At 28.3% G+C, this 12,827-nt stretch overlaps 1 protein-coding gene across 2 annotated transcripts in view; it reads left to right on the forward strand.

The window, feature by feature from the left end:
* Window positions 1-6,166: 6,166 nt before the first annotated feature.
* Window positions 6,167-12,827, forward strand: part of LOC129981265 (cytochrome P450 302a1, mitochondrial-like) — a 29,315-nt gene continuing 22,654 nt past the window's right edge. The window contains exon 1 of one of the 2 annotated variants that reach the window (XM_056092036.1): window positions 6,167-6,294. The gene's annotated coding sequence lies outside the window, so the exon portion shown is untranslated. Of the gene's footprint in view, window positions 6,295-10,383; window positions 10,462-12,827 lie in introns of those variants that run through there. The other variant, XM_056092037.1, reaches the window with a different exon arrangement.

Consider the following 12,827-nt stretch of genomic DNA (forward strand, 5'->3'; position numbering starts at 1 on the left):
TTTTTACAATGAAGTTAAAATTGTTTTCATCGTCCCATGCAATTTCCGATCACATGATTTTCTTTCATTGCTAAAGAAGAAAGCCTCTGTTTATCATTTATGATTTATAAGAAAAATCAAAAAATGAAATTGCATTACCTTGCTGCACAAAACAAAGGATAGTTAGATTGCTCAGACACTTAAATTCTTAATGTTAATATAATGTCACGAGACTCGATTGCATTTGAAAAGTTCAAGCACACAGTGGTGGATTCAGACATTTTGTGGCACCTAGGTAATGTCCAATATGAGCCCCCGATTTTAATAAACTGAAATATTCGGTTTCGTATTTCAATATCTTTTTTAAATATAAAATCACGCTAATGATTTATTTTAGGGTAATTTTTTTAGTTTAGTAATTTTATAAAAGACATGTTTTTATTTACTTATTACTACTCATTGAATACAAAGCATTTGCGTTTATACTTGCTGTCACTTAAACAGAAAATTAGTATTCATAAGTACTCTAATAGCTTAATAAACGTAATGAAATAGATAATATAATATTAATACTTGAATATAACTGAACAAGTTCCAAAAATAAATCACTAAATTTGTTATTTTTACAAATTTATTTATTTCGCAACAAGGATTATAACATCTTTTTAAATGAGCCGCTTGTGGTTCTTGACAGCTATCTAATCTACCTGGATTGAAGTTCAATATAGTTATATTAACATTTCGTTTGAACACAGTATTAGGGCTATTTTCGGATTGACCTCGTAATTTTGAATCGCAGTCATACGTTGAGGAAGACAACTGAGTTGGTACCCTCTTTCCAGACTTCGGCATCACTGTTATAAAAAAATGTTATCACGACATCAACTTTAATGTGCATTAGTCCTGTCAATATCATGAAATTTTATTGGAAACGAATTTCGAATCTGAACTCCCCCAACATTAAGCCCGAGACGTTACTCCTAGGCCACCGCAGCTCTCACCTCGACAGGATTTTACCACTGCATGAACACAACCAGTGGGAGTAGTCCGCCCAAAACATTCTCGGATACTCTCTAATAAGCTTGCCGTAGCAGAGAACGCCTTACATGGCATTGGCGTACAATAGTTGTACAATATTAACTTTTGGCGTAACTTTGGCGTGGGAACTGAATCTATCGTCCAATCCTTGGAGTTTTGTTTGGCGATGAATCCCTGACATGCGTTAATAGTTTCCAAAAACCGAATTTGTACGTTAGACACTTTTTTCTCAACATAAATCGCGTTTATATATTTCATAAAACAAATAATCGCGTTTATATATTTCTGAAAGTACAAATGGACAAACAGTGAATCCTTTGTTGGATTTGGCTCAAAAGTTGGCAGGTGTCTGCACTATTGATGTTAAAGCTGCTTACCGAATCTTATCCATCCAGCTCTCTTCGTTTTGTATCTATCGTGTGAGATTATATTCGAACATCCGGACAGACAGACTTCCTCTAAATAGAATTTATTCAAAATTTGATAGAAATCTGCAAGTTTGGTGTAAAGACCGAATACGACTTTCATCCGTCTAGCTCTAAGCGTTTTTTCAGTTGTCTTTGTAACAAAAGACAGACAGACGGTTATTTTCCAAAAGTGTGTTTTTCGAACTCAGTGGTTCTATAACGTGGATTTTCGTCAAAATCTCGAGTTTGGATTTTTCGACGTTTATTATACTTTCTCTATACTACGTATACGAGAAAGTAGAAAAAGGGAATGGATACTAGAATAACATAGCTGAAATATTTGTAACAATTTGTATCTTAACAAAATGCTTTGCTGAAAAATCACGGACATCAATCTTTGCCAATTTTTGCACAACAGATTCAATTAAAATAAAATTCAACCAATATTTCTGATGAACTAACCAGCTGGTCTTCAAATACGGATAGTTGACAGCATTTGCAATCTATTAAATAAAATATATAATCAAAAGTTTTGCAGAAAATTTCAGTGCAGTATGCATCAAATGTACTCGATTGTAAAATATAAATAAATTTTTATAAGATAAAATAACTTTTAAAAATATTACATAAAAAGAAATCTAATACTGACTCCTACGAGCAAGCATAAAGTTTATCTGAATCTAGAAACAAATCCTTTTATATCGAAAATATAAACTGTCAAATATCTCCAAACGTGTTCTTTGTATTTTAAGTCAAAATTTATTCATAACATAAATTTTTCAAGCACAGTTTACACATGGCCATTGGAAGCTCGGAAGTTAGCGGACATTTATTTATGCAATCTTTCAGTTATCATTATTATTCAGTAAAGTTATATTAACATCTTGTTTTAAAACAGCACTAGAGCTATTTTGGAATGGACTTCGTAATTCTGAACTGTGATCAGATGACGAGGACGACACCAGAGCTGGCACCACTCTTTCCTAACATCCGCACCACATCAGCAGGAGATGCAATCCTTCCGAGAATGTGATTTGTATTTAAATGATTTTTGTCGAAATCTGCGAAATAATTCCCAGATTGTTTGATTTTATTTATTATTTTGTGCAATTAATACTCAAATTCGATAATTCAATGATTTCATTTTCCCGCTTAGTAAGATGTGTAGGAAATTCCATTTCCTTCCCTTTGTAAAAAATAAATAAATAAATTGAGGTAATTCGAATCTCAGCCCAAAATATTGTACAATGATAATGTTGTATGATTATTCAGTCTATCTTTGTATATTTAAAAAAAAAAATTCATTCTTTACTCATTTTTTCTATGAATTTAACTTCTTAATTAAATGACACATTCTATTTGGAACATTTATTGTTGTTTTAATTCGTATAATAATATAAGAGACATTTGAAATATTGGAGAGTATCCAATTCATTTTTGCATCTTAATTTACTTAATAGTTCACTTAATTGCAGATTTAAACTAAAAATTCAATAATATGATGCTCGCTTGACATGTCTTTGCATGCGATGAGGTTAATTATAAAACAATGCTACAGTGCACAATAAAAGTGCATATAATATCGTAGCAACGTACAAATATATAAATCATATCACTAAAACACTGAAAAGTACTGTAATAAAACAAACGTAAGCACATTTTCAAACGTCGGGAGTGATCACCATATTTAAAGTATTGCGTATTTGATTTATCGCTTTTACATATTTCTGAGGAAACATAACGATAGTCAGTCAACCCGTAGATGCATTTGGTTTAAAATTTGATTCGTGTCTATATTATAAATGTTAAATCTATGAACCGAGTCTTAACTCTCTAGTTCACTTCGTTTTGTAGCTATACTGTTAACTTATATTCGAATAGCAGAACAGATAGACTGCTATTCGAACCAAATTATGAATGGATTTGATAAAAACCTACATATTTGATGTAAAAAAACCATATACCAAATTTCATCCGTTTAGATCAAAGCATTTTTTAGTTATCACTGTCATAGACAGATAGACGGATATAATAGCAAAAATGTTTTTTTATTTCGGAGGTCTAAAATATTTAGTTTATTAAAATTTGAAGTTCCAATTTTTTGCCGATTACTACACTTTATTTATACCACGTATTACGAGAAAGTAAGAATTTTATATAATTAGAAAGACCACTGACGGGAAACAAAATCGGACTGGTAATGAAAAAAACTAATTTTTTAAAATTTTAAAGTAACTAAAAAGGAATTTTGCGTGATTTTATGCTCAGATGTTATTAAAAAAAAGAACGTTAAAATTTTTTAATAAAAATTTAATTAAAACGTTAATTTAATAAATATATTAAATAATTTAATAAAATTAAAACCTAGATGAAATATTGAAAATCGTTTTTATAGCCAGCACCTGCTACAATCCAAGAAGAAAATATCAAATTTGGAAGTCGTAGAACCAACGATTTGCCATGTAGAGGATTTTGCACGATTTTAATCATGCATCTCTTGTAGTCCACTTTACTGATAATATACGAGTTTAAACACTTTATCAAGTTAAAACAGTTTTTACATTAGTCTGAAATAAGTTTATCAAATTGTGTGCAGAACATGTTGATAATTCTCTTTCAGAAGTTTCTCAAACACCACTGATTTATAAGAACTGAAGGACACGTGATTACTGCCTGTTCAGCAGAAACAAGCTTAATAATGAATTTAGAAAAACTAAGCACGCTTCGATAATAATAATATTAAAAAAAGTTATGTTCTTACGGAACGAACTTACTTTACGAATTCTTGCTTAAAAAGAAGGGTGAAAATTTTTCCCAGAATAATATTTGTATAACTTTTTCTTTCTTTTTTTAATTAGCTGCAAACGATTTTTTTAGATAAGTAAATAAAAGCTAAAAATTCAACAGCGGTTCGATTTTTGTCATCGTTTCGCTTCTATAATTCTTGAAATAAAAGTACATGATTAAAATTTATTTTCGTATTTACAATAAAAAATTTTATAGCATACCATAATCTAAAAAACAAAGCATCATTTATACACCTTTTGAGGGATTAATGTAAAACGATGTATATAGAAAAGATATACCATCAAAATTTTATGAATAGCTTTGATTATAATAAATTTAATGTTCATATTGAAAATTCATTTAAAAGTAATAAATATAGCAGTAATATAAATTGCAATGTGGAATTGAAAATGAAAATTAAATTTTAAATTATTTATCATAAAACTTTGAAAAATCATACTTATACTGTCTACTGGTATATTTCTTATTTTATGCGAATTATGTGTATACAAGTAGGATTTTGATTATAAATACTTTTAAGCGTCGTTTGATGTTTTGATATTCTATGAGTATTAAATACAGCATTATGAATTGAATTTATATAACACAATAAATGCTCTATTCCAGTGTTTTGACAAACAAGATAAATTAATTTTTTTATCGGAATCCATTGTATTCTATTAGAAAAAGCAAAGTAACTTCCTCACATTCTTTTTCAACAAGATTTAAATTAGTACCATACACTTCGATTCGATCAACAACTACCTTCTAGAAATTACCATAAATATTTCAATAACCATATTTTTTTCCGCTTCGTATATGGGGAAATTCTGGGATTAGAAATAATATGGAAACATGGTGAAGTTCTATTGCTTCTTGTGTATTAATAATGTATATTATTCTTTCAAAAAAAATATATTTATTATGTGATAAAATATACTTCTAACTTTACATTCTTACAGTATTTTTTTAATCAAAAGTCAAACGTTTAGCAGTTTCCATTTCCTAATAGACCTCCTTTCAAACAAAAATTACGATCATATTTTTCCTAGCAAACCAGATGGAACTATGATAATGAAAATTGTTTTAATAGTTTTATTCGTGTATTTGGCGAGAAATTCCCATGTTCTTCGCTAAATGCTAGCCAACTTTCATTTTTGCATTAAACCTTGACTCATTATCTTACAATATTTTTAAACATAAAAAAATAATTAAATAAAAAAGGATTAGCAGTTTTTTACAAACATCATTTAAAATTGAAGGAGAAAAAAATTTTACAAGCCAAAACATTTCAAACATTTGGGAATTGATTTTTCAGATGTTATTTTGTGATTACCTCAAATTAATGACATTTATTTATTACATCTTAATAATATTACAAATAAAGAACGTGATCGGTAATTTTATAAATTTTGATAGATTAACATGAATAAAATAAATTTTTTGAATATTTTAAAATTCATTCACTTATACCGATGTATCTTATAAATGAATCCAATTACAGATGATTAAAAATTTGTTCCAAAAACACAAGTAGCGAATAATTTTAAACATAAGTCACGCTGTTTCAAAATAATGTACCATTTAATTACAAAATTTAAAAAATCTTTTATTAGTATCTTAAAACATTTTTATTTTCAAAATACTTAGAATATAAGTTTTTATTTTATTCTTTTCAACAAAATTATAATTCATAAAAATCTAGTTCATTCTATTGTCCAAATAAACATAATATAAAATATCATCTGCAGTTTTTAAAAACGTGTTTTTTATTAACTTAAGCAAGATCGCAGATCCAAACCAATTTAAACTTCAAATTTTCAAGTATCTCCAAAATGGAAAGGATCTGCTTTTTATCTGAACGAAAGCTAATTAATGTAACTCAAACGAAGGCGTTCAGTATTCGAAGTTCAAGGACATTCAACCACTCTTTTCCTAGGGTTAAAAGCATTTTCGAAATACTCCGATAAGCCGAACGGCTTAGGAAACTAGTTTTCGATCACCAAAATCCATTAGTCACAAAAAGATATTTTCCTGGTAGTCCATTTTGTTATTCAGTCTTAGAACGCGTTGCCTACAAAAGGTAAGCTACTAAAATTTTAGAATTCCAAATTTTACTGCTTTTTTTGTTTTCGCTTTGCTTTAATATTCAAAACTTCTGTATTACTTTGTCTAATAATTGTAAATAGATTCTAGTGGTCCTATTTATAATTATTAAACAAAGTATTGATTTGTTCCTTCCTATTTATTTCAAGGATTATGAAAAGCTTTACAATGTTGCAGATATTTGATAATTCATCGCTTAAAAAGATAAAAGATTTAAAGAATTTCAATTAAGAATTAATTAGAATTAAGAAAAGATTTTAAGAATTTAAATTAATTTCATAGTGATTTAATTGAAATTTTGGATTCTAATCCGAAATCGAAGCTCACGACAATTAAAATTAACATAACTTTTATAAAAAGTAAATTGATATTTGAATAACTTCTTGAAAACTTTTTTAAAACGAAGGGAAAAAAAATCAAGACGGCTATTTCAGTAGCAATATAAGGATTTGAATTTCCATTCATTGTTATAAAATTATCTAAAATATCCCAATAAAAATAAATAATAATACATCTAAAAATGATCCTTAATTTTTTATATGCATTGTAGTAGATGTTTAATACAGAAGAAAAGCGTTCTATATGTTATTAACCAAAAAAACAAAACAAAAAAAAACAATGTAATTACCATTAAATATTTTTCAATGTCTCAAATAATCCATTTTTTTTTAATTTTAAAATTATTGATGTCATTTGACATTATCAATATAATAATATACAAAATATATTGTGAAATATATTAAAAAGATAAATCAATAATACCATTATATTATGCATCTAAATTAAAGCATTTTGGGCCAAGAATTTATATAGCATCATTCTAAAGCGATCCTTTGAACAACTTTCATAAGAAGTTTTACAACATAAATTTATAAACATCGAAGTGTAAATTCAGTTATGTCAGAAAATACACATCAATGTCATGAAATAATCGATGAATCGATAAAATTGTACATTAAATCAATACATTAAACAGATATTCACTTAAATAATAATAAATTTTGCTGACATAAACACAAATATGAAGTGGAACCCCAGTAAGTAAAATTGAATTATATCATTGAGTCAGGTATTAATTTTAAGTTTTCTTCAACAAGTTAAAGTAATCTTCTAAATAATTTAATTAATTACTTTCTTGAACTAGGCATGTAAGAATCGCATCCCAATACACATAGAAATTTCGCGGACTAAGCAGTTATAGATTAATAAAAATGAATTGTATTATATGATTGTATTGTTGAATTATGTAATACTACTAGTGCTTTTGGCCAGCAACATTTTTGCCGAGAAATGAAGTTTTGTTTAATATCAATTAAATCTTTAAGCTTAATTTGTTTTCATTTCGTTTAATAAAAGTGATGATTCCTTTAATAAGGTATTTTTAAACACCAAATTATAAGAGATATTAAAGGTGTGTTTATAATTGTATTCAATAGTTTATCAATAGTTTTATTTCACTGTTTGTTAAGTACATGGACCTTTCTTAATTAAGTTGATCCAGATATGAAATCGTAAAGCCATTATAAATTTAAGAACCTGTATAATTTCTTTCAAATTCCAAGCTTTATTCGGTAATGTAATTTCACCTTTTCATTTCTTATGTAAATAGTGCAGATAATAAACACCTTTCTTCCTTAGTCTTCAACAATGGAAGACCAGCAATGAAATGTTTCGTTATTATAGTTTGTCACAACATTTTTTATTGATTATACAGAGATTAAATCAAAATCAATAAGAAACATTTGTATTTATGAAATTTATCGAACTAAGTTGGTTCCCGCCTTAGCTGCAATTGTAAAGCGATTAAACCAGGTAGCGTGAATTCTCTAAAACGTTCTTGCCTGCTCTCTTATGAAGGTATTAACCCCCACTCCTAACCCCACCAAAAATTATAGACCTTTGGTAATACAGGGAACACCTTGCAAGATACAGTATAATAGATGCGAAATAAGTATATTTACGGTAATTTATCGTGTTATCCTTGGAGAGCCTTTTGGCGATTAATCACTGGCATTCGATTAATAGTATCCAGAAATCGAATTTATATTTCAGACAAGTTTTTTTGCAACTGATTGAATCAAAATTTGCAATTAACTATACTTGTAGTCACAAAATTTTATACCAAATCTGACACATTTAAGTGTGTTTTTGTCATTCTAGAGACAGATGCGTTTTTGTCATCTGTTTTCTTTTGAGCTATTGCGTTTACACGCTTCTGAAAGTACAAATCAACAGGCGGTCAACCCCTTGTTAGATTTAAATCAAAATGTGATAGGTTATTTTAATATTCTACGCTATAAGTACTAAATTTGTAAACGGAATTTTATTCATTTAGTCTCTTCGTTTTGCAGTTATTGTGTTAATTTATATTCGAATAGCTGGACAGACACACTTCCTTTCAAAGGATTTGCTCACAATTTAATGGAAAGCTACAAATTTGGTGTAAAGATCATATACTAAATGTCTTCCATCAAGCTCAAAGCATTTTTGAATTATTTTTGTCACAGACAGACAAGTGGAAAAAATGCCAAAAATGAGTTTTCGGATCTCAGGGAGATCTAAAATGATGAGAACTCCAGATTTTTCAAAAACTCGAGTTCGAATTTTTAGCCGTTTACAATCCTTTCTCTATATTTCGTACATGAGAAGGTAAAAATAATCTGTCGGTGTCACGGTTTAAAAAGAGAAAAAACCAGCGGCAGTGATTGATTGTCCTCAGATTTTCATGTACTCTCTCTAATAAATAACTTTGTGCATACAATAGACTCCCGATTATCCGCGCCTGCCGCACTAAGTTCTCTTATTTGCTTCCAAGCAAAGGGAAAATGCTTCCAAAGCAAGAAGTAAACACAAATGACTGATTTCTTCAAAAAGGTGTAGTTTTACAGTTATGCTTTTGTAATTACATAATACATTACAGTATTAAAACAATACATATGTGTTAATTTTTCTGTGTATCCTTGACGCCTCTCGTAAGTACAAAGCACTTTTCTGTCTTCATTAACAAAATGCATTTTAGGTTAGTTTTGAGTGATATACTAAAATATTAAGCGTTAGTTAAACATTTCCTGCTGTTTATTTTACGTTTTATTGTACATAAAACGATTTTTCAAAGTTGGGATGACTGTTTTCTCTTTTGCTATACCCGGTTTTAGCATTTTTCGGATTATCCGCGATTTTTGTTATCCGCGGCGGCCGCGCCACCCGATTCCACGGATAATCGGGAGTGTACTGTAGTTAGCAATATGCTAGTGATTTACAATAGTTATTACAAAAGAGCTTATTAAAGTGCAATTTTTGCAATTAATCGCTTGGATGCGGTTAATATACAAGTACATTCACTTTGGCTTCTTTTTTCGGCTGATTAAAACCAAGATTTGACATAGAACTATAGTTATAGTCACATAATCGCATACCAAATTTCCTTTATTTACGTCATTTTATTTTTGTTCATTATGTTCACATGCATGTGAAAGACCGAAAGACGATCAATCTTTTGATAAATTTGCTTTAAAGTTTCATAAGAATATACATTTTAGATGCTAAACTTGCGTACCAAATTTCATCTATTTAGCTGGTTACATTTGCATATATCGAACTGTCTTGCTCTCGGATAACAAGACTAGTAGACTTCTTCTAAATGATTTCTTTCAAAAGCTGATAGAAATATATAAATTTTGAATAGACTGTAAGTACCAAATTTCATCCATCTGGCTCAAAGCGTTATTGAGTTATCGCGTTCATAGGCAGGCATAATTCCAAAAAATTTCGGTCTCGGTGTGGTCGGAAATGTGAGGATTAGCCAAAATCTCGAGTTCCAATTTTTTGACGATTATAATACTTTGTATATGTCATATATGAAAAGTGATAAAAAAAAACACCCAGCATATTAAATTTCATATTTTCTATTATTTAAGAAAGTAAAATGCTATAGGCCAGCTGGGTTGCGGCCGATTCTGTCAATAGGCAATTTGATTCAAGATGGTTTTATGAATCATTTAGTAAAAGTAGGTCAGCCGACAGATGGCGCTCTGAAAGTACATGACGTAATAATCTACTTATAGAACGGGTTGAGGCGTAGCCGTCGAGATCGGTTGAGGGGAGGGAAAGAGGGGAACAAAAGGGTCCTCGGGACGCTAAGTTGGTAAGATTTTTTTTTGTATTTTTGAAGTACTGTTTGCTTGAAAAGACACTGGGTTGTGTGGTTTTAGAAATGCAGTAAAATGATGCTAACAATTTATATTATTATTAATGATTATGAATGAAGAATGTTTTTCGCGCTCTTTCGCAGAAAGAGTTTGATAATTCAGCTTTCTCTGATAATTCAGTAAATAATTGTAATTCAGTTTTCTCTAATGTATATATATGTTGTGGGATTGCAAGATACGTGCGTGGTGACGTAATTCCATAAAAGAAACGTACAAGAACGAAAAGATATAGTGCATTGCTATATCTTTTCAATGCTACGCTGACTATTTGCATCATTTACAATATCACATTTAAAATCTTGAAAAATTTATTTTAATAAAGTAATATATGTATTACATTTTGATAAAAACTGTATGCTTATCTAATTAATTAATTTCAATTAAAAATTTTAAGTTAAAAATTAATTTGTGAAATTATTTTTTCTTACATTCTTTATTTTTGTAAAGAATATAAAGAGTTTTTTTAAAGAAAAAAAATTAAAATTGAATTTTGTAAAGAAAATTAAAATAAAATTAAAATAAAAAAATTTATTTTATTTTTTAAATATTTAAATAAAAATAAAAAATTGTAAAGAAAGATGGATGCAAGATAATAATTAAAATAAATAATAACAATAAAATAAAAATTAATAATAATAAAAATAAAATAACAATAATAATAATAATAAAAACTTTGTAAAGAAAGATAGATGTAAGATAATAATTAAAATATATAATAATAATAAAATAAAAATTAATAATAATAAAAATAAAATAATAATAATAATAATTTTGTAAAGAAAGATGGATTGGATGTAATAAATACACGCAATAGCGGCAGTAAAGAGATTCACCAGTGTAAGGTACGATCGAATAAATCTACTTGTAAAGAAATAAATTTCTTATTTATCGATAACTAATCAGCGAAGGTAGTTAATCCAAAACTTTTTCTCATTTTCCCTAAGAGGATATTCACCTTCTCCAAATAAAAATTGTGAATATTGGATCAAGGACAGAATTACACGAATTGCTCAGATTTTTATCTTCAGAGACCCGCACGTGAGCGTTTTGTGCTTCGTAGTTTAGTGGAGAAAATTAAATATCTATTATGGATACTTTTTTTTTATTGATTTAAAGCAAAATTTCACACTTAACTACAGTTTTAGTAATAATATCGTATATTAAATTTCATTTATGTAAGTCCATGGATTTCTGAGTTACCGCGTTTAAGAATATACAAATATATAGACTGAAAGACCCTTATATAAACAGCAGGTACACTTTGGAAATAACTCGTAGATACTTGTAGTGATACAATTAACCCTTTGCACACGGAAAAGTAATTCGATGCATAATTACTCACCTAATATAAAGACTTGTTTATTGCTCACAAAAATAAATACACATAATTGTTTTAAGTCAAATTTCTTTGAAAAATTAATCTACATCTTTTCGCCATTCTGTAGGCGTTTTTAATAATCAAAACTGAAAAATAAATAAATAAAACGCCAAAATGATGCAACGTCTTGAATGGTAAGTGAAAGGCACTATTCGAATGCAAAGAGTTAATATTTTCTTCCTGATATATATACTCACCTAATATAAAGACTTGTTATATAGGTGAGTATATATAAGTATATATATTAGGTGAACAATAAACAAGTCTTTATATTAGGTGAGTATATATAAGTATATATATCAGGAAGAAAATATTAACCCTTTGCAGAATATATATCAAGACTTCCTGATATATATACTTATATATCAGGAAGTCTTGATATATATTCTTATATATCAGGAAGTATTAAAAGTATCTTCCTATATCTCTTGCAGCATTTACCCTATTTCAGAGGAAATCTTATTGGCTGTAATTTCTCTTAAATCTGTTGAAGAATAAACGTTAGGGTTCTGAAACTAACAGTAATTTTCTTTTCTTTCGAATATCTATGTAAAAACTGTTAAAATTCCTAAAGGAACCAGGATGAAATTGCAATAAAATTCTATTCAATCATCATATTCTCTGCAAAAAAACAAACAAACAAAAAGGTTTCGAAAAGCTATTGCATGCAAACATTTCAGTTTAAAAACATCTAGTTTATTAACCCTTATGTTCATTTTGTACAGTATACCATACATACAACTTTATAAAAATATACTACCACTATAAAATAATTTTTAACTTAGTTTTATTAAACGCATGACATTTCTCGACGTTTGTTTATACTTCAAAAATAAAAATAGTAGTTTATCTGTCATAATTTTATATCAGTTGTGAAAAATAACCGTCAAAATGCGCCGCTCAGGTTTATCTAAGATAAGTTTT

Source organism: Argiope bruennichi, chromosome 8 (assembly GCF_947563725.1).
Source record: "Argiope bruennichi chromosome 8, qqArgBrue1.1, whole genome shotgun sequence".
Taxonomy (NCBI): Eukaryota; Metazoa; Arthropoda; class Arachnida; order Araneae; family Araneidae; genus Argiope; species Argiope bruennichi.